Source organism: Triturus cristatus, chromosome 5_2 (assembly GCF_964204655.1).
Source record: "Triturus cristatus chromosome 5_2, aTriCri1.1, whole genome shotgun sequence".
Taxonomy (NCBI): Eukaryota; Metazoa; Chordata; class Amphibia; order Caudata; family Salamandridae; genus Triturus; species Triturus cristatus.
The window spans coordinates 333,173,832-333,197,539 of NC_140588.1; the positions used below are offsets into that span (position 1 = coordinate 333,173,832).

The 23,708-nt window shown below is 49.0% G+C and overlaps 1 protein-coding gene across 3 annotated transcripts in view; it reads left to right on the forward strand.

The window, feature by feature from the left end:
* KDM1B (lysine demethylase 1B) overlaps positions 1-23,708 on the forward strand; it is an 821,676-nt gene that overhangs the window by 141,768 nt on the left and 656,200 nt on the right. The window lies entirely within an intron of this gene.

A 23,708-nucleotide genomic window follows, 5' to 3' on the forward strand; every position in this document is an offset into this window, starting at 1 on the left:
TAATACTCAGGTTTGCAATACTGGTGTAGAGTGAATCCATAAACAATGAAATCTCCTAAACAAAACATGTCGTGAACAAAAGACTAACAAGTGTGCAAATATGAAGCATCAACACACAAGTGTTGTGCCTTCTGTCAGGTAAAAATAGAGTTTAACTCGTTACACTATTTGTTTGCACTATTCCCAAGCCAAGTTGTGACTTACATTTCAAATTTTTTTTTTTATGGTTTTTATTGTCATTTATGTGATTTACATACCATCACAGTTCTAGGACAGAACATAAGTGAAGTGAGAGCAAAATGTGTGTAAGAGTGACATGTCCAAAAGAACAGATGCATACTGAACAGCAACATGAGATGATATTGAAACACGAAGCAGTTCTCCATGCATAGACCACCAGTTGAGCCACTGAAGTAGCATCAAATAAAGTATCAAACAATAATACAACGTTCGTATAGATGAGGCCTGCTAGAACACAAAGACATCAAAGTTGTAATAAATTGCAATCAATATATGTATTGGAACCAATCCAAAGAAAAATGTAGGTGTACAAGTAAACAATAAACAAATAAAGAAATCAAATAGGAACTACACTAGCTCTTAAGTACAGTGTAGAGTAACAGAAGTAATGGAACCTAGGGGGGGGATCCGCAAATAATGATTGAGGTCCAGGTGTGATGGTCCATACTCAATGCAGTATGCGGGAGGAGAAAGGGTGTGTGTCAATATAGTCATCAGGTGCGAGTGTGGGACCGTTGGTTCTCCTTCACGGAATTTGTCTAAAAGGGCGTCCCACATGTCAGAGATTAAGTATTGATGGAATCCCCTCATCTCCTCCCTCTGTAACAGCGCGCTCTCAACCCGAGCACACGCCAGCTTGCACAGAACCCATGCGGCATATGCTTGAGGATTTGCTGCCTTCCACTTAGGGGTAATCAGTCGCTTCGCCAATAGGAGGGCGAGGTCTGCAAACCGCACTGCCGCCCTGTATTTCTTAGCACGGCAATAGAGCCCCAGGATACACACCTCCCACATATATGTTAGAACAGACCCCGTGCAGCATTGCAAGTCTGAGAGGGCATTGTTCAGTAGCCAGTGAGTACCAGGCAAGACCAATTCAAGTGTACCCATTCCATGTTACATGCCGAACAACAGGGACATGCAGCGTCATTGCGATGCAGTTTATTCTTTGGGGGTTTGGGTAAACGTAGATTGTAAAATTTTTAATCAATTTAAACAGGTGTTTTGGGACACTAAAGGGCAGCATGAGTCGCCAATCACCGTCTGTGCACGCACTACCAAGATCCGTGTCCCAGTGTCTCTGCAGTGTGCTGAGTGATACCGCAGTGAATGTGTGCGCATTTTGTGGGGGTTCCTGCCCTATTGCTCCCCAGGATTGGTTCAATTCCCCAAGAAAGGAAGCATGTAGGAGGAATAGACCAGGCGGGTGTTCAGAGCCCGCCAGTAAGTCCTCTATATCCGTCTTGATGCAGGTCACCTAAGGGGTGTATACCTGCTGCATGCCACTGCGTGTGCACTTCCCTGTAGGAAGTGGATACGCACCCACACGGCATTCCAAGTAGCGGCAGGGCTACGGCATAAGGCCTTGTCAAGCGGGTGAGAAACTGGGCCCTACGATAAACGTCAATAATGGTTAGGAGGAGGGGAATGCCCGGCGGTGTAGCCCTGGCTAGAGGGTGGAACAGGGCAAGCACTCCGTCCAAGTCCCAAGAATGCAAAAACATGCTGTATACGCCAGACTGTAGCCTACAAACCAATGTGGCACCCATTGGAGTTGGGAGACCAAATAATGTTGTTTGAAGTTGGGAACATTGAGGTCTGTGAAAAGGCACAGCTTAAATATTGCCACTCTACGACGTATATTATTCCAAAGGAGCTCTCCTATCATGTGTTCTAGGGTACGGAAAAAACGGGCAGTGCACAAATAGAGGGAGGTTCGCAAAATAGTACAAAAATGTAGGTAAGACTAATATTTTGTAAGGGCCATTCTCCCAATCAGTCCAAAAGGACACTTGTGCCCATAATGCTGTGACAGCATGGATCCGGTAGATCCTAAGGTGCATGGTAAATTCATATCGCCAAGTAACAAAAAGTGGACGGTTGCTATGTAACTGTGACGTCGTTCACCATATACAGTGGGTCTGGGGTATCAACGTTGATAGGGAAGAGGCATGACTATGCCCAACTAACTTGAAGACCGAATATGGTGGCAAATTTGGTCAGGCGCTCTGCGATAGTAGGCGGTATAGAGCGGATATTGTGTAGATAAAGCAACATGTGATCTCTATATAAAGAGACAGTGTGTGTACCATCTCCTAGGGGGATTCTCCAATGCTGGCCCTGGTTACCCAGATAATTCAGCAGTGGTTCTAGCGCCAAAGAAACAACAGAGGAAACAGTGGACAGCCCTAGCAGGTCCCCCACTATATTACAGTGGGGTCTGAAATATGACAGTCAATTCTGACTCTAGCTGTGGGATCAGTGTATAATAATTTGATTAGGCGAAGGAAACTGGGACCCAAACCGTACTGTTAAAGTACTTCAAACAAGATGGACCACTCAAGGCAGTCAAAGGCTTTATGTAGATATAGTAGTAAGCAACCTGAGTGAGGATAGCGTAGTGGGGAATGCTCTAATATATGAAAATAATGCCAAATATTCCATGAGGTACTCCTGGCTGGCACAAAACCTTTTTGTCTGAGTGGATAATTTGTGGTACTAGGGGGTCCAGGCAATCCGCCAGGATTTTAGCTAAGATATTATAGTCTGTATTTAATAATGTAAGAGGTCTATAAGATTCAGGATCAAGTGTGTCCCTACTCTGTTTGGACAATGAAATGAGAATTACATCCCTCAAAGTAGGTGGTAACGATGCTGTGATGAGTGAGCTGTCAAATAGTGCTTTGAGTCGGGGCGCCAGTAAGGGTGCATACACTTTATAGTACTCAGCTGGTATGCCATCTGGCCCTGAGGTTTTGCTAGTGGGAAGGACATGGATCGCTTCAGACTCCTCAAAGGCAGAAATCTCTCTAGTGAGCTCTTCCCTATCTTCTGGTGAGATCTGCAGTATGGTCACCTCAGCCAGGAAGTCATCCAAAGTGACCAGAAGCGTGGGATATACTAAGGCGTACACCTATGAATAGTGACACTTGAAGGCTGAGGGTTTGTCCCTCTTTGTGTGGAGTAAGTGTCCCAAGAGGTACGGATAAAGAGAATGGGGCGCCGGTCTACATCCTGATGTATCAATCACGCCAGTAGCATACGTGGGCGGTCAGCGTTAGCGTGTGTACATTTAGTGTGCTCCGCATATTACAGGCAGTGCAGCCTTACCAACAGGGTAAGATGTTCCCGTCTGGATCGGTGTAGTTGTTCCCGACTGGCGCTGAAAGTCCGAGCTAGTTGCTCTAGGCCCAAAAAATCTACCCTCCAATTGAGAGATATCAGCAGTGAGGTGACAACACATGTTAAGTGTGTTGGCCATACAGTGTCCCCAAATGGTTACTTTGTAGGCATCCAACTCCACTAAAGGAGAGAAGGCCGAGCCTGCATTCACGTCAAGATACTCTGTGATGTTGTCGGCAATGAAAGCGCAAAATGGGGAGTCTTCCAACTTGGACTCGTGGAGTCTTCAAAGTGGTATAGACAGAGAGACATGTTCCCAGCAGAGTTCTAATTGGAGTGGGTTGTGATGAGAGTGCGTGCAGCCAAAATAATCTGTGCATGTAACATGCAATGCAGTGTCACAGATGCAGGTAAACCTTTTGATACTGACATGTAGGTTGTGTGGATGTGAGTAGTGGGAATACTAGTTAGTATGGGGGTTACGGTGGCTCCGCACGTCTATTGGTTCCCAGTAACTAAGCCATTTGTGAAGTTTATGCATGTTGGTGGTAGCGACAGTACGAGCGAGCAGAGGGAAGGATCGATCCAAACCAGTGTCTAGGATACTATTGAAATCCCCTCTCAAGACCCAGGGGATATCACTCAAGTGGGCTAGAGTGGCAGAGAGGGAGTGAAGGAACAGGGCATGGTCTACATTAGGTCTATATATAGTTCCAAGACGTAGTCCTTTACCATCTAAACAGTCCTCTACGAACACAAATCCACCTTTCAGATCTACTGTTGTTTGTGAGGTGGCAAAAGGGACTCCTGCCTTAATTCAAATTAGGACTTCACAGGCATAGGTAGAGTAGTTGGTGAAAAACACCTGACCTCACCATAGTTTCAGTAGGTGGGATGCTTCCAGATTTGTAATGTGGGACTCTTGCAAGTAGGCAATGTGCAGTGGCAGTATGACTGCAGCGCAGGTAGGATTACACCGTGTATCTACGGGAAGGGATATGGATACCTTTCACGTTCACAGTAATGATGTTCATGGTGGCCTTTGTATTGTGTTGGAGGGTGTGGATGGATACATTGGTGGCCCTAAGCATGGATTCCTATGTTGGGATAAGCTGGTCAAATATGAATGAGTGCAATGTGTAACAATAAAAAAATATAGGCATTATAACAAAACAATGAACAGTCAATACTATAGAGAGCAGGTGGACAATGTGTACCCACTTAAACCAAAGGGGATATAGGATCCAATAAGAATTAGCTGGTCTAGAGGGTGAGCTGGGAGACGAGGTGTGGAACAGTTGCCACCTCCCATGTTGAATAAACAGAGAAGAGAACCAGTCCTGACAACTATCCAGGACCCCACAGTGGAAGAGCAAGCAAGTCTAGGTCTCAGGTCGTACTTTATTTGGAATTCTGCTGCTAGTCAAAACTTTTAATCCTTAAATTTGAATTTATTTTATGCTTATGGGTTGCTATTGAGGTGGGTTAGGATTTTAATGTTTTTGCTGACTGCATGTTTTAAAGGTAATGTTGGAGTCTGCACGATTCACTTTACTCGGGATCCTGATCAGTCCCCAGTCCACCACGGCTTGTGCCTATTGAGCGGAGGGACCTGATGAAACCCTCGGTGATAGTAGTGGAGAATGACTACGACCTCCATTTTTATTAGTCGGCTGGCTGTCTAGTCCTTACAAATCTCCTCCACCCGCCATTACAATAGCAGAGAGCTATTTAAGGCGACTGCAGGCGAAGACGCTCCACACTGTACAGATCGTGCTTTATTTGGAATTCTGCTGCTAGTCAAAGCTTTTAATCTTTGCATTTTAATTTATTTTATGCTTATGGTGTGCAATTGAGGTGGGTTGGGATTTTAATGTTTTAGCTGACTGCATGTTTTAAAGGTAGCGTCAGACTCTGCACTATACACTTTACTCAGGGTCCCCAATCCCGGATTGCCCCGCACTAGACACTTTGTTCAGGGATCCAGTCAGTCCCTGGTCCGCCACAGCTTTTGCAGATTGAGCGGAGGAACCAGATGAAGCCCTAGGTGATAGTGGTGGAGGACAACTGCGATTGACACATTTTTACTAGTTGGCCTGCGGTCTAGTCCTCTCAAATCTTTCCCCCCGACCCTCCACCTCCCACCCCCCCCCCCCCATTCCCCCATAGCAGTAGGGCTATTTAAGGGGACTACGGGCATGGGTGCGCCACCGGCGTGCCAATAGCAAGCCCGTCTGCACCTGTCCGTCCCAGTATGTTGCCATTCGCCAGGACCCCTGTATTTGTTGGTTTCTTTCTGTTAATAAAAGTAAGATAATGATGTTCTTATCTTGTTCCAGTACCGAGTTAAGAAATATCAGGGAACAAGTGGCTGCCTTGTATATCCAGAGCTCATGTTGTACCCATGCCTTAGCCCTTGAAGAAGATGGCCCCAATTTTCGCAATATCTGCAAGTTTAGATGCCGCTCCCCATCTCCCTTAGTAACGCCGAATGTTTCGGGCCTAAGGACTCTAGACAACCTTTCGAGCTGCATGACCTGTACTGCTACGCTTGATCAATTCTCAAACATGTCATGGAGTTGTGGATTTATTGAACATAGAAAAGCCTGATATCTGTTTTTGACAGAAACCTGGCTACATTCAACGGTCCTTCATTGTGTCTTGCTCGCCTTCTGTGTGGATTATAATTTAATTAGGCTAGATAGAGGAGGAAAGATAGGAGGGGTTGTCACCATTGCCTTCTGTAACACAATAAAAATCTCTTGTGTAGAGACGCTCCAGACAGAGAGGGTGGAAATGTGGATTTTTAAACTAGAGTGTTAAAGGAACTTGGAGAGGGGCGCTTCTATATCGGCCCCCTGGGGGTCAGTAATAAATTGATAGAATGTTTGGCCCCCTATCTTGGCTGCTGGCAATTATTTGCTGCTAGGAGACTTCAACCACCATCTAGAGCTTACCACCGCTCCTGACACCATTCTCTTACCTTTGGATCTAGAATATCTTGGTCTGCACCAAAAAGTGGTTGGATCCACTCACATAGCAGGACATATGCTGCTCACTAAGACTCCCAAGCTTCCTGATGATTTCCCCTACCCCGCTGGTCTGGACTGACAATCATGCCATCAAATTGAATTTCCAGGTGGGAAGTCCCCCTGACTTTAGGGTAACTAAACGTATGTTAACTAGGCAGGGAGGAAAGTCGCTCTTTCCTCCTTCACATCACATTTTCTCCCTCCTTCACTAACTGATCAGTCTGATATGAATATGGCCTTAGAAGCCTTTGAGAGCACAATCATTCAAAGAATCAACAAGGTTGTCCCGCTAAATTGAGCCGCACTACACCAAAGACCATCCTAGCTCCGTGGTTCTCGAATTTATTGAAAAAAGAAAAAATTATGTGTAGAAAAATGGAACGCAAATGGAGAACCACAAAAACCCTTGAGGATAGATCAATATATAAACGGGCTCTAAGAATCTACATAACTATATTAAAGTTGCGAGGAAATCCCATATTGTGGATAGAATTAACAATGCTGGTCATTCCTCAAAAGATCTGTACACAATTCTTAAGGAATTTACCAAACACATATCTTTGTCTGAACCTGTTTTAGCTTCTCAGGCCCTTTCAAATGATGTGCTCGACTACTTTGAGGAAAAAATAGCCACGATCTATCACACCTTTGCTGAAGAGACCACACAGGAAATTAGGGCTGTGTCCATTCCTTCGGAAACCTCTCGCCCTCCCCTTATGAAGGATCAAGTCAATCTATTGATTAATCGAGTAAAGTCTGGATCATCAGAGGATCTAACATCACCCTATTTTATGGCAACTCTGGCCTCAGCCCTGCTCCCTTTTATCACCAAGCTATTTAATCTTTCCCCGAGTCTGGAAACCTTCCCTTTAGAGTGTAGTGAAGATTGCTATCTATATACGTACAATGCTAAGTTAGCACAACCACGTTAGATGTTAGATAGCCATCTTGCCGCTTTTGCTGCTTTTGCACACGACACTGTAGTCACATGTTATTAATTGAGAAATGCTTGCTCGACTTTGCTTCACATGAGAACTGTCTGTTGTTCACATCCCGAACAGTGAGCAGCGACCTTGGTCTGAACATTGTGTAAAGAAACAGTCTGGGTCGCTAGACGGTGCATGTTGTTGGGTTCAGGTTGATCGGCCCACTATTTAGCCATAACACGCACGCAGCTGCAAATACCTGAAAGTCAGGTGTTTTTAATATTGCAGTGTTGCATGTTTTTCATTAAATTCGGAAGAAGAGCTTTCCCAGGAGCAGAGTCTAGCTGATCTTGTGATGTGATTCCACTAAGCTGATCTTTACGGTATGGGGTTCCCCATTCAAGCCTAGAGACCTTTTATTAGTCTAATAATAATAATATTAGTTTACTAGCGAAGGAAGGTGGTTGTCATCCACTGTCATTTTATTATGATTACTCCTTTCATTTTCTATGGTATTGTAACTATGCTGATGGTTTTGATCTTAATCATTTGTCTGCTTATGTTAGCCAAAGTACTGCATCTTAGGACACGAGGTTTATAAAATAAACTCTTTAAACTTTACCGTGTCTCTGTTTATTCTGTTGTGGACTGATATGAGAATAATTACGAACAGGTATTTCTGATTCCCACCATTCCTGAGAATACCCTAAGTCGCTTGTTCTGGGTTGTCTATAAATTGGGACCGCCGAGATAAAACTCGGATAACGAATGGGACACTGATGCTGGTCGGATAAGGGGTTCTGGGTTCTGAGGTGAGTTTTTAGTACACCACAATTCACTGAGGTCCTGGTTTCCTGTGAATAGATCTGTGCATAAGCAGAATCCCTGCAACAAGAGTGGAAATTAGCCAGGGTCAAATATGGACATCATTTGGGGAAGTCAGGAGCCGCAGCTGTTACCTCTTGCTTGCTCCCTGCTATTCCTGGCACTTCCTTTGCAACCCCTGGCCTCAAAGGGAGCAAAACATTTGCCTCCTCTGAGTCCAGGGGTCGCAAAGGAAGTGCCAGGAGTAGCAGGGAGCAAGCTAGAGGTCACAGCTGCAACTCCTGACTTTTCCACATGACATCTATGGGGTCAAACCCATTCTTAAAAATCACACTGCACATCCCAAAGAATTGGCGAACTTTAGACCCATTTCACTGCTTCCTTTTCTTGGCAAAGTTGTGGAACTTTGGTGAATTCTCAACTAACAGCCTTCTTAGAAAGCCATTCTCTGCTGGATCCTTCCCAGTTGGGTTTTCATACGTTTCCAGCACAGAAAAAGCACTGGTGGAAGTCTTGGACAATATTCAACTTTCTCTGGACGCTCTGTCAGCAGTATTCAATAGCATCTCACACTCCGTTTTATTCCAAAGACTGGGGGAGAATGGTGTCAGAGGAAAACCCTTGTGTGGTTGAAGAACTTTTTGAGTGAGATCTCCCACAGAATGCAGTTAGAGTCTTTTGGTCTCGAACCATAGCCTCGTCAAGGGGGGTTCCACGGGGATCCTCCTTGCGTCCCACCCTTTTTAATATCTATATGGCCCCACTGGCTCAAGTGATTAAATCTTTTGGTTTTGACGTCATCTCAAATGCAGATGGCACTCAACTAATCATCACAATGGGACCCAATCCAGCCTCTACCAAAGTAAGATTCCGTGACTATGGAAAAGATCGTCTCGTGGATGCAGCTCAATTGTCTTCAACATAAACACTGGCAAACCAGAAGGTACTCTTTGGGAAGGCCCACTCTGTGTGGTCGGAGGACTGGTGACCCCAGGGTCTGGGTCAAGTTCTCACCCGGAAAGCAGTAGTAAGAAACTTGGGAATCATGGTGGATGAAAGTCTTTCCATGAAACAACATGTGAATACCATATCAGGTTCCTGTTTTGGAACTATACGCCTTCTCGGGAAAGCTTTCCAGTGGCTACCACTCCAGTCAAAAAAATCACTAGTCCAGGCTCTAATAGTCGTCCACCTGGACTATGGTAATGCACTAATGGTCTTACAGCAAACAAATGATGGACGGAATGCTGACAGTGCAAACATTCTCCCCCAGTCAAAAGATCTGGGTTAAATCCATCGTTCTTTTGCCCACTATGCCACCCCAGTTTGGACCGAGCCATATGCAAATCAGTCTTGACCCAGTGCCCCATGGGAACAGTCCAGACCGAACTGCCAGGCCAGGTCCTCCCTGGACCGGAAACAGAACTGGAATGGCATGGTGAGCAAAAAAACGATGGATTTAGGCCCAGATCTCTGTACTGTGGTGAATGTATGACATTGTTCTGCATTCTGTCCATCAATAGTTATTTTTGCATTTGTCACCCCGAGTGGGACGGGTATGCTCAGACGTGAGTCCCGTGCTCTCCATGCCACTGTAATCAAGCTATCCTGGCTGAAGAGGGGTGAAACCCCGAAACCGGTCCTAGGATGCTTGTTTCCAGCCCAGGGAGGACCTGGCTTGGCAGTTCAGGCTGGACTGTTCCCATAGGGCACAGGGTCAAGACTGATTTGCATATGGCTGGGTCCAAACTGGAATGGCATGGTGAGCAAAAAAACGATGGATTTAGGCCCAGATCTCTGTACTGGGGTGAATGTATGACATTGTTCTGCATTCTGTCCATCAATAGTTCTTTTTGCATTTGTCACCCCGAGTGGGACGGGTATGCTCAGACGTGAGTCTCGTGCTCTCCATGCCACTGGAATCTAGCTATCCTGGCTGAAGAGGGGTGAAACCCCGAACCCGGTCCTAGGATGCTTGTTTCTAGTCCAGGGAGGACATGGCCTGGCAGTTCGGGCTGGTCTGTTCCCATAGGGCACAGGGTCAAGACTGATTTGCATATGGCTGGGTCCAAACTGGAATGGCATGGTGAGCAAAAAAGCGATGGATGTAGGCCCAGATCTCTGTACTGGGGTGAATGTATGACATCGTTCTGCATTCTGACCATCAACTGTTGTTTTTGCATGCGCCATGTACTTTGAGGCCTGCCTGAATCTGCCACCGCCGCTATGCCTGCTAGCGTCTGGCCTGGATTGGGCCTGCAGGACCATCTACACCACCTTATATACTGCTGGGCCCCGGAGAGTACCGCAGAATAGAGCTACCGCTCCAGACTAGGTACTGGACTTAAAATGGAATTTCTAGTGAAATACTTACACCAGTGACTCCCACTAGCTGATTGATATATCTCTGTGGGAAGAGGTGTGGCGCAGCGGGCAAGGCGGCTAACTCCGGAACACGGAGGCTCACAGTTCGAACCCGGCGCCGGCGGCAGGTTAGCCCAGCATCATGTGACTCAGGACAATATCTCGCTTAATCTTCCAGACAGCCCCCAGCGCCTTGACACACTTTGGGGTAATTGATTGCGCCTTACAAATATCGGATTATTATTTATTATATAAGAGGTGTATACGCTACAGATCAGGTATGCAGCTACAGTGAATCCCCGCACTGCTTCGAACGGAACACGCACACTGTTGACCCTATTTTCTTGCAGTCTCTCGACACTGCATCCTACCGCTGAGACACCACATGTGAGGTGCTGCGCCGCCATGACTTTCCTTATACCGCATGTGGAAAATTCAACGCCGACTGCCTGAATTTCCCAGACTTGGTCATGTGCCACATGCTGCCGCGTGCAGTGCACCACTGGCTATGTGCTTCCTCCTGCCTCGCGGTTGCTCACCTGTGCTGATATCTCCCATCACAACTGCTATGCTTGTCAAACTTCTGGATGGTGTTTCCCTGCAACGTCCCTCAGTTCATGCGACACCACTTACGCACCTACCTGGTAACATTTCATCCTTCAAACAAGCCCCCAGCAGCACGTCAGAGATTCCGGAGGGGCTACAGGAGCCGGACTGCTGTCTGCAACAGCACGGCTAAAAGCGGCTTGTGTGCAGAGTCCCCCAGGCACGCAGCGGGTGACGCAAATGCGTGCTCCCCAAAGGTCTCGAAGGTCACGGCAGCATACGGAAATAGCTGAGCGGGCAGCGTCAGCGTACCTACCGCCTTTGACCGGTGCATTGTGTGCGATAGGCTCGCAGCAGGCTCGCCAGAAGGCCGCAGGGCCTCGTGGTCATTGTGGGCAGTTCCACAGCATTTTGAAGAGGTCGGCGGTCACCGCTGTTGGATAGGGAAAGCCCACAACAGCATACCCAGTGTAAGTGGTGGGTCAGGTGGTCCGATCAGGGCCGGCGCTATGCATGGGCAGTGTGGGCATCTGCCCAGGGCCCCGCAGCCTTCTAACTACAACGGGGCCCCCCACGAGCCCTTCATCCTGTTGAAAATGTGCCAGTGTACGAGTTCCAGGTGAGCAGCCCCCTCCCTTGGGGTTCGCAGTCATGGTGAAGTGTGAAAGACCCAAGGCGGGGTCCCCCCTCTACTGGGCAATGCTGCCATGGCTGAATGGCAATATGACTCCCTCATCACTTCCATCTGTGGCAGACTGGGCAGGGTTTCTGTCCAGTATTAGGTTTCCTTTACTGACACCTCTTTCTCTTCGCCTAATCGCTGCATCTGCATGATAACAGTGGTTAGGCCGATTCTTGAACTCTCCCGAGGTGTGAAGTGAGCCCTGCCACTGCATGAAGGAAAAGCAGAGCATCCTGCAGGGCTCACAACAACAAGCATTTGCAATGCAATAGGTCACGCATTTACTTGCTGATTTACCATGTGCGTGAATTTTAGAATGAATATGGCCTTCAAGAGTGGATGTAGAAAATCAGCCTTAGTAGCAAGAAGGGAGCAAGTGATCGGAGATTTAAACAAGCATTTGCAATCCAATAGGTCTCGCATTTATAAGAGTTTGAGCTATTGGCATTGTAAAATTACAATGCCTTTTATTTTTGTTTTGGTTTTAAAACAAATAAAAGGCATTGTCATTTACAATGTCAGTAGCATAAACTCGCATAAAAGCAGTGTGTGGAGTGCAGCAGTGTGCGGCGTGCAGCAGTGTGCGGCGTGCAGCAGTGTGCGGCGTGCAGCAGTGTGCGGCGTGCAGCAGTGTGAGGCGTGCAGCAGTGTGCGGCGTGCAGCAGTGTGCGGCGTGCAGCAGTGTTTCGTGTAGCAGTGTGAGGCATGCAGCACTGTGACGTGCAGCGGCGTGCTGCGTGCAGCAGTGTGCGGCGTGCAGCAGTGTGCGGCGTGCAGCAGTGGGCGGCATGCAGCACTGTGGCGTGCAGCGGCGTGCAGCAGTGTGCGGCGTGCAGCAGTGTGCTGCGTGCAGCAGTGTCGTGCAGCATGCAGCAGTGAGTAATGCAGCAGTGTGCAACAGTGTGTGGTGTGCAGCAGTGTGCCGGTTGCAGCAGTGTGTGGCGTGCAGCAGTGTGCGGCGTGCAGCAGTGTGCGGCATGCAGCAGTGTGTGGCAGTGTGTGGCGTGCAGCAGTGTGAGGCGTGCAGCAGTGTGTGGCGTGCAGCGGCATGCAGCAGTGTGTGGCGCGCAGCAGTGTGAGGCATGCAGCAGTGTGAGGCGTGCAGCAGTGTGAAGCGTGCAGCAGTGTGAGGCGTGCAGCAGTGTGAGGCGTGCAGCAGTGTGAGGCGTGCAGCAGTGTGAGGCATGCAGCAGTGTGAGGCGTGCAGGAGAGACACGTGGAGGGTGAGGAGAGACACGTGGAGGGTGAGGAGAGACACGTGGAGGGTGAGGAGAGACGTGGAGGGTGAGGAGAGACGTGGAGGGTGAGGAGAGACACGTGGAGGGTGAGGAGAGACACGTGTGGAGGGTGAGGAGAGACACGTGTGGAGGGTGAGGAGAGACACGTGTGGAGGGTGAGGAGAGACACGTGTGGAGCGTGAGGAGAGACGTGTGGAGGGTGAGGAGAGACACGTGTGGAGCGTGAGGAGGAGACACCTGTGGAGGGTGAGGAGGAGACACGTGTGGAGGGTGAGGAGGAGACACGTGTGGAGGGTGAGGAGAGACACGTGTGGAGGGTGAGGAGAGACACGTGTGGAGGGTGAGGAGAGACACATGTGGAGGGTGAGGAGAGACACGTGTGGAGGGTGAGGAGAGACACGTGTGGAGGGTGAGGAGAGACACGTGGAGGGTGAGGAGAGACACGTGGAGGGTGAGGAGAGACACGTGGAGGGTGAGGAGAGACACGTGGAGGGTGAGGAGAGACACGTGGAGGGTGAGGAGAGACACGTGGAGGGTGAGGAGAGACACGTGGAGGGTGAGGAGAGACACGTGGAGGGTGAGGAGAGACACGTGGAGGGTGAGGAGAGACACGTGTGGAGGGTGAGGAGAGACACGTGTGGAGGGTGAGGAGAGAGACGTGGAGGGTGAGGAGAGACGTGTGGAGGGTGAGGAGAGACGTGTGGAGGGTGAGGACAGACGTGTGGAGGGTGAGGAGAGACGTGTGGAGGGTGAGGAGAGACGTGTGGAGGGTGAGGAGGAGACGTGTGGAGGGTGAGGAGGAGACGTGTGGAGGGTGAGGAGGAGACGTGTGGAGGGTGAGGAGGAGACACGTGGAGGGTGAGGAGGAGACACGTGGAGGGTGAGGAGGAGACACATGTGGAGGGTGAGGAGGAGACACATGTGGAGGGTGAGGAGACACGTGTGGAGGGTGAGGAGACACGTGTGGAGGGTGAGGAGAGACACGTGTGGAGGGTGAGGAGAGACACATGTGGAGGGTGAGGAGAGACACATGTGGAGGGTGAGGAGAGACACGTGTGGAGGGTGAGGAGAGACACGTGGAGGGTGAGGAGAGACCCGTGGAGGGTGAGGAGAGACACGGAGGGTGAGGAGAGACACGTGTGGAGGGTGAGGTGGAGGGTGAGGAGAGAGACGTGTGGAGGGTGAGGAGAGACGTGTGGAGGGTGAGGAGAGACGTGTGGAGGGTGAGGCGTGCAGCAGTGTGAGGCGTGCAGCAGTGTGAGGCGTGCAGCAGTGTGAGGCATGCAGCAGTGTGAGGCATGCAGCAGTGTGAGGCGTGCAGGAGAGACACGTGGAGGGTGAGGAGAGACACGTGGAGGGTGAGGAGAGACACGTGGAGGGTGAGGAGAGACACGTGTGGAGGGTGAGGAGAGACACGTGTGGAGGGTGAGGAAAGACACGTATGGAGGGTGAGGCAAGACACGTATGGAGGGTGAGGCGAGACACGTGTGGAGCGTGAGGAGGAGACACCTGTGGAGGGTGAGGAGGAGACACATGTGGAGGGTGAGGAGAGACACATGTGGAGGGTAAGGAGAGAAACGTGTGGAGGGTAAGGAGAGAAACGTGTGGAGGGTGAGGAGAGACACGTGTGGAGGGTGAGGAGAGACACGTGTGGAGGGTGAGGTGGAGGGTGAGGAGAGAGACGTGTGGAGGGTGAGGAGAGACGTGTGGAGGGTGAGGAGAGACGTGTGGAGGGTGAGGAGAGACGTGTGGAGGGTGAGGAGAGACGTGTGGAGGGTGAGGAGAGACGTGTGGAGGGTGAGGAGAGACGTGTGGAGGGTGAGGAGAGACGTGTGGAGGGTGAGGAGAGACGTGTGGAGGGTGAGGAGAGACGTGTGGAGAGAGACGTGTGGAGGGTGAGGAGGAGACGTGTGGAGGGTGAGGAGGAGACGTGTGGAGGGTGAGGAGGAGACGTGTGGAGGGTGAGGAGGAGACGTGTGGAGGGTGAGGAGGAGACGTGTGGAGGGTGAGGCGGAGACGTGTGGAGGGTGAGGCGGAGACACGTGGAGGGTGAGGAGGAGACACGTGGAGGGTGAGGAGGAGACACATGTGGAGGGTGAGGAGGAGACACATGTGGAGGGTGAGGCGGAGACACATGTGGAGGGTGAGGCGGAGGGTGAGGAGAGACGTGTGGAGGGTGAGGAGAGACACGTGTGGAGGGTGATGAGAGACACGTGTGGAGGGTGAGGAGAGACACGTGTGGAGGGTGAGGAGAGACACGTGTGGAGGGTGAGGAGAGACACGTGTGGAGGGTGAGGAGAGACACGTGTGGAGGGTGAGGAGGAGACACGTGGAGGGTGAGGAGGAGACACGTGGAGGGTGAGGAGGAGACACATGTGGAGGGTGAGGAGGAGACACATGTGGAGGGTGAGGCGGAGACACATGTGGAGGGTGAGGCGGAGGGTGAGGAGACACGTGTGGAGGGTGAGGAGAGACGTGTGGAGGGTGAGGAGAGACACGTGTGGAGGGTGAGGAGAGACACGTGTGGAGGGTGATGAGAGACACGTGTGGAGGGTGAGGAGAGACACGTGTGGAGGGTGAGGAGAGACACGTGTGGAGGGTGAGGAGAGACACGTGTGGAGGGTGAGGAGAGACACGTGGAGGGTGAGTAGAGACACGTGGAGGGTGAGTAGAGACACGTGGAGGGTGAGGAGAGACACGTGTGGAGGGTGAGGTGGAGGGTGAGGAGAGAGGCGTGTGGAGGGTGAGGAGAGAGGCGTGTGGAGGGTGAGGAGAGAGGCGTGTGGAGGGTGAGGAGAGACGTGTGGAGGGTGAGGAGAGACGTGTGGAGGGTGAGGAGAGACGTGTGGAGGGTGAGGAGAGACGTGTGGAGGGTGAGGAGAGACGTGTGGAGGGTGAGGAGAGACGTGTGGAGGGTGAGGAGAGACACATGTGGAGGGTGAGCAGAGAGACATGTGGAGGGTGAGCAGAGACACGTGTGGAGGGTGAGCAGAGACACGTGTGGAGGGTGAGGAGAGACACATGGAGGATGAGGAGAGACACGTGTGGAGGGTGAGGAGAGAGACGCATGGAGGGTGAGGAGAGACACGTGGAGGGTGAGGAGAGACACGTGGAGGGTGAGGAGGGTGAGGTGGAGGGTGAGGAGAGACACGTGGATGGTGAGGTGGAGGGTGAGGAGAGACAGAGGTGGAGGGTGAGGAGAGACAGAGGTGGAGGGTGAGGAGAGACAGAGGTGGAGGGTGAGGAGAGACCGAGGTGGAGGGTGAGGAGAGACCGAGGTGGAGGGTGAGGAGAGACCGAGGTGGAGGGTGAGGAGAGACCGAGGTGGAGGGTGAGGAGAGACCAAGGTGGAGGGTAAGGAGAGACCGAGGTGGAGGGTAAGGAGAGACCGAGGTGGAGGGTAAGGAGAGACCGAGTTGGAAGGGAATCATAAGTGGAGGGGAGAGAGAGAGGTGGAGGGTGAGGAGAGACAGTGGTGGAGTGGGGGGAGGGGAGGATATCACTTTTACTTCCTCTCCTAGTGTAAGGTAACGCCCCCACCCCACAGGCCCTGCCGGGGCCGAGAGCAGATCACTGTTCGCATCAGCCGTCACCCGAGACCGCTCCGTACTTGTTGGTAAATAGAGGTTCACTATCTGTTGATAATGGGATTCACTTGGGGGGCTGACTTACCTCCTCCACCCCCAGGGCCAACACTGAGAAGGCATAAGAGACCTGGTGCTGCCTATGCTGCAGTACTGCGAGAGATAGGGATGGGGGGGCGGGCAGAGGAAGAGGAGTGGGGTTAGAGAAGGGACAGGTGGGGAGAGAAGGGACAGAGACAGAAAAGGTTCAGAAAAAGAATTAGAGAGAGTAAAGAGGAGAGTTGGGGAAAATGAAAACATTACGAGAGAACATGTAGCAAAGAGGTGGAGAGAGAAGATGGGAGAGAGTAAGGACGCAGCCAAGAGATAGGGCAGAGACAAAAAGAATCGAAACAATACAAAAGTATTTTCCAAACTCGGAAATAACCACGGGCCAAACAACTGATCTGCAATGAAGCATCCGAATCCGGTATATCATGACGTTAACCATGCAATAAAAAATAAATTAAAAAAACACCAAAAAACACGTATACACCATGTTGACCCTTTTCCATGCAATGTATTCTAAAACGCCATTCTCATTCATACATTCACAGCAAACCTGTTCACAAGAGTGACAGAAAATGTGGTATTAGTGTTACATTTTTGTTTACATCCATACCCGCTCACTTGTGCAATTAAAGGATTCATGACCACACGGTTAAACAAAACGTACTGATTGGCCTTGCCGTGAAGGAGAAACACGTGTTGACACACACTCCCGATCTGTGAAACGTTCACCCCACTTTCTTGAAATTGAAACCAGTGCATGTGTCCGACGAACTTCCTGCCGCTCATCTGAATGCACCAGTGGCAGAAGATAGTCACCATCTTGCAACAACACAATTAAAGGGAGGCATGTCTGTCTCTCCCCACCGCCACATGTCTCTGAGTCTTACTGTCTCATGCGAGATCTCCCTCTAGGAGACAGGTGACACCGACTCTTCCCCTGAGACAGTACGGGAGATGCGTGTGTGTGCATAGTGTGTGTGTCTATATGTATATATCTGTGTGTGTATGCATGTGTGTGTGTTTGTATGTGTATATGTTTGTGTATGCATGTGTGTGTTGGTGTGCAAGTATGGGTGTGTCATTGTGTTCATTTGTCTTCATGGATGTGTACACATATGTTTGTGTGTATACCTATGTCTGTGTATGCATGTTTGTGTGTATGTATATGTGTTTGAGTATGTTGGTGTGCGTGCTTGTTTATATGTGTATGTGGGGTTGGTGTGTTGGTGTGCATGTATATGCATATGTTTATGCATGTCTGTGTGCGTTTGTATATGTTCATATGTGTGTGTAAATGCATGTGTGTGTTTGTATGTGTGCATAGTTGTGTATGCATGTGATCAGAGGGAAGAGTGCACTTGAGGGCAAAGAGGAAAACATACAGGGAAGAGTATGTGAGGGCAGAGAGAAAAATACAGAGGGAAGAGTCCATGTTAGGGAGGAGAGAAAAATAGAGAGGGAAGAGCTCATGTGAGAGCAAAGCGACAAATACAGAGGGTAGGGCGCATGTTAGACCGGAGATAAAAACATAGAGGGAAGAGAGCATGTGAGAGCAGAGAGAAAAATATAGAGAGAAGAACACATGCGAGGGCAGAGAAAAAAATACAGAGCGAAGAGCACATGTCAGAGCCTAGAGAAAAAATACAGAGTGAAGAGTACATGTGAGGGAAGAGAGACAAATACAGAGGGAATAGCATGTGTGAGGAAAGAGAGAAAAATAGAGGGAAAAGCACATGTGAGGGCAGAGTGAAAATACAGAGGGAATAGCACGTGAGACCAGAGAAAACGAGTTTAAGCTATTGGCATTGTAAATGCCAATGCCATTTATTTATGTTTTAAATACAAAAATAAAAGGCATTGTTATTTGCAATGTCAATAGCTCAAACTCGCGTAAATGTGAGACCTATTACATTGCAAATGTTTGTTCTAATAAGGAGTTGGACATTTTGGGCCAAATAACTAAGACATTCAATACTACGTAAAAGAGTACTCCTGTAGTACTGTCTGCTTCCCATACTCCCAAATGCTCTGTCGGCCCCCGTGTAAGCAACCCAAGGTACAGCTAAAAATGATTTAAAAATAATTAGTGAAAACTGATTCACAACTTTCATTCACTTGTGATTGGATGCAATTAATTGATTACTTAAACATACGGATTAATAAGTATTACGAACATCCATTTTAAATATAAATAAATGTACATACTGGATAAACAGAAATGCAGCAGCGAACATGATATGTCAGTGCTATGTTTGCCAGAGGCTGGAATTTGAGTGTACTGGGGTCCATGCACAGCTTTGTAGTGCGGACACATTGCACCTGACATTATCTGTTTACTTGTGTTTACAACAGATGTAATTCAGAGAGCCAGCCTGCCTTCAGGCTTCTGTCGTGCCTACATAGTCACATTTTTCATTTTTGGGGGGGAAAAGGAACAACCCCGAAGTCAGCCATGGGAAACATACGCATCTGTTTTTGCAAATTGTGTAAGGAAGTTACAGTATATGTGAGCCAGGGATGTGCAAAGTTAATCGTGCGGGGCCTCTGAGCGACTACACAGCTTGTCCCACTGCAGAACCCAAAGCACAGTATACATTTTTTTTTAAAAGCAAAAAGAAGTGTGCATCTTTTAAGCAGCATCTCACCTCAGCAAAGTACACAAATTAAAATGGTGTCTTGGCACATGCGCGCGCGTTCAGCCCCGGAAGCCGTAGGATAGGCTGGGGAGATTAAGTAAGGATCCTGAGTAGGCTCTGTGGGGGGTGGGGCTGCAACCATGCAATAGAATTAGTGGAATTGCTTGAGAGCAGCACTTCAAAACAGTATCGTGCAGCCTCACCAATTCTCAATGATGCAATCAGATTCAAGGCCAAACTCCCCTCATAAAGCACAGCACACTTCAATAAGTAAGTTTTCAGAAGAGGAAGTCACAAAATTCCAAGTGTGTAATGAGTTGTGGAAGTCTAAAATGTTGCTAGCAATTGTTCCCCCTTGACAAAAAATAAAGAAAAAGAATGCTAAAATCCATCACCCACATTAAAGATAATCGCGAGGCTGCATTGCTGGTAGTGATATTTTAAACACACTATGGCCAACCAGCATCTTTCCGGTTCCTACTTATAGAAAGTTGATTTTACTTAGAGTATTTTCTAGCTGTGAACAAGCCCCAGACATTGACGCCCTGAGTACTGTTGACAGGAAAAACAAGCTAGACCCTTGTTGTCCGCCTAATTGTTGGAAAATCTTAGCCCTCCTCCTTACTGGCCCTGCTGTTTAAAGGTGTAGGTAGGGCAGGAAAGGGCGAGCACGGGAGTTGCAGAACGGTTGGCCACGGATACAAGCACTGTGAAGGGAGAGGGAGCAAGTTTGAACCGGAGGAGGCACAAGCGATGGGGGTGGAGAGAGAGGGAAGGGATTGCAATGGAGGAGAAGAGAAGTGGAAGACAGGATGAGAGGGAGAGTGTGGCTGAGTGACATCTGGGTACACACCTAGCACCTCGAAGCCAGCAGCAGCGTAGTGCTTGGTGATGGCTGCACTTCCACGAGTCGTCAGCTGATACAGCGTGCCATCACACATCGTCGTGGAAACGTGAAAGTTTAGTTTATAACTAAAACAAGCAGGAAGGGGGTGGCAAATGGTGTGCACGTTTGCGGCCGCTTTGATGTCCTCAGTGGCCGCGCGGCTCACTGAGGACATCAAAGCGGCCGTGAAAGTGATCAGGCAGTGCTTTTCAGGCTGCCAAATGGTGCGCGCGCCCGGCGCACATTCACTTTATTTGGAGGCCTGAAAAGCACTGTTTGCACTTCCAGATCCCCCTTTTACAAAAGCTTTCGCGAGAGCAGCGCTAAAGCGCTGGCTCAGGCGAGACCTAAAAAGTAGTGAACTGTCAAACTGATTGCTCAGCTTGAGAGGCATGCAGGTCTGCGTCACGTGCGCCCTTTTGAAGTAGAAAACTGCTCCGTAGAAGTATCCTCGCTGACAAGAAGGGCCATTTCTTCACAAAGACAGCGAGGGCTAATGAGGAGAGGTAGTCGCGAAGCTCCGCAGACAGCAATTAGGATGCGTGGCGCGCGCTTGGAAAGGAGGTGACGAAGGAAGGAAGAAACAGAGGATTCCAGAATGCTTCTGATAAATACTTCAGGGACGAAAGGAGTGTTAAAGTAAACACGAACTGTACAGAAATCATTACTTAGTATTACTGTTAAAAAACCCAATGGGAGTATAGCTACCAGCGATGCATGCATGTGACGCGGGAAGGAAAAGAAAGGATTTCCCTAAAAGAGAAGCTATGGTTTTAGCTTCGCGTGCATGCGGCTGTTCATCTGTTTAGCGCATCTGCTGCTCCCAAAGCTGAACAGGTGTGCTGTGAAACGTAAGGATGAGGATTCAGTATACATTAGATCGAGAGGGGTCAATACGGCGCCCACCCTTCCCACGTCCGCTACTTGATACGGGAAAACATAATGTTTACAAATCGGCAGAGTAGGTTTCCTGTGCTAAACCGAGATTAATGCGGTTTATGTTGTGCTATCATTAGAGGGGGAGGCATAGTTAAGTATTACACCACTGCTTGGAATACATGGGTACGCTTGAAAACACACAAAAGTCAGTGAGCTATAAAAAACCATTCATCACTTGGGGGTCAGAGCCCGGCCAGCTCCTGACGAATGTTCAACAGCATGAAACATGATTTAGCCTGAAAAGAGGACTGCCTAGCTGACTACTGCCAGGTGGTAGATGTGCTTTTTCAGGTAACTGGACACTGCCGACCAGCTCGGGCTCACACCGTGCCCTGCCGCAGCCAACCCTCTGAAAATATACAAAACATGGAGGAAATGAAGAAAACGGGCAAATGCATTGGGTATTTCGCGGGAAATTTTGTGGAATTCCAGCCTCCAGTCTCTTATTCCTTGTCTCTCTTCTGCAGGTGTTTGAAAGGGGCCGTGAAAGGGGTGCGAATCAGGTGTCTTTGCCAAAAGGGTGAGAAATTCTCGCTTTCAAAAAAAGTCGAAACGGTGCTAGCTCGGCCTGGAGGCGGGAATGCCTTGTTAGGCACACGGTAGTCAGGAAGTGCCTGGATCTCTTCAGTTTGGTATCATGTTCGCGAAATACACATGCCACGCATTCCACGCGAGACAGGGAGTCAGTGAGCACTCACATGACAACTCGCCGATCTTACATTTCAGACCCTCGTGAGTATATACATGTCTGTAATATGTTTTCTGAAAGACTATTACCGTGGGCATCTTGGTGCATCTCTGTGCACCTTGAGGCGCAGGTCGCGAGGCGCGCAGTGAAGCGCTCTAATGAACACTTCTCACCGGGTGGCGAGCTCTGGCACCAGTATGCCCACTCTTAAACACCACGATGTAAGCACTTTGCGCCCTAAGGTGAACACCTCCCCACTCTGGTCAGTTTATCGCTGTACGGCGCCAACTTGGTCCCACAAAACGCACACCTGCAGTTATGAGACCCGCACTTGCCACCAGATTATGAAGTGCGCATTTATCATAGTAAACTGTACATTTATCACCACGAGGCAGGAATAGTGGCGCTACAAAAAAACAGAGTAGGATGTTAAAATGATACTTTTATTCTGGAAAACATCCACCTGGACACACTGCCCCCTGGCACTGTGAGGATGTGGGGGTCTTTGACCTGGACAGCGCGCCTCCCGACCCCAGTACCCTAGCTTCAGTTAATTCGCATATGGCCGTCTGACACCATTAACTGTCAAATGAATGTGTTAAATAAACCTTGTACTGGTGCACAAACAAAGCCACGTTTTAATAGATATAGGTTTAAGTAAACTCAAACTCTCCCCGGTCTATAGTACAGAACCTGGATTGTGGAACAATTGTTACACGCAGATATACACTTATTCAACAGCAAATCATTATTCGGGTGCAAGAGGATTTTCAGACATACATTCCAATTCGTGTTAAAAGTTATCTACGTTTGCACTCGTTTTGCTTATTTCGGGAACAAAAATGGAACTACCTGGCTTTGCCTCCTGCGACGTCAAATCTTTCACCTCTGAAAAGTCAAGAAAAAATATATATCCTAAGCAGAACAAAAACAGCCCGAAAACTTAGTTTATACCCTTTGGTGTGAATTGTTTCCAACCCCCCTTTGTTCCTCCACGCCATTACACAAAAAGCACACATAATACAAATGGATTTGCCCACCTTTTTTTGTGCATCAGTGCAAAATGTCTGCAAAACAAACTGCCCATCATATTTTCTGTACAGCGGAGTGTGAATTGCTGCAATAGTTTATTTAATTGTGTTGCTCTGCCTTTCGGGGCAATTGTAGTTCAAAACAGTACCGTGCAGCCTCACCAATTCTCAATGACGCAATCAGATTCAAGGCCAAACTCCCCCCATAAAGCACAGCACACTTCAATAAGTAAGTTTTCAGAAGAGGAAGTCACAAAATTCCAAGTGTGTAATGAGTTGTGGAAGTCTAAAATGTTGCTAGCAATTGTTCTCCCTTGACAAAAAATAAAGAAAAAGAATGCTAAAATCCATCACCCACATTAAAGATAATCGCGAGGCTGCATTGCTGGTAGTGATATTTTAAACACACTATGGCCAACCAGCGTCTTTCCGGTTCCTACTTATAGAAAGTTGATTTCTTTCAAGAAAACACTTCCTTGCTAAGTGGTGCTATTAACTTAGAGTATTTTCTAGCTGTGAACAAGCCCCAGACATTGACGCCCTGAGTACTGTTGACAGGAAAAACAAGCTAGACCCTTGTTGTCCGCCTAATTGTTGGAAAATCTTAGCCCCCCTCCTTACTGGCCCTGCTGTTTAAAGGTGTAGGTAGGGCAGGAAAGGGCGAGCACGGGAGGTGCAGAACGGTTGGCCACGGATGCAAGCACTGTGAAGGGAGAGGGAGCAAGTGTGAACCGGAGGAGGCACAAGCGATGGGGGTGGAGAGAGAGGGAAGGGATTGCAATGGAGGAGAAGAGAAGTGGAAGACAGGATGAGAGGGAGAGTGTGGCTGAGTGACATCTGGGTACACACCTAGCACCTCGAAGCCAGCAGCAGCGTAGTGCTTGGCGATGGCTGCACTTCCACGAGTCGTCAGCTGA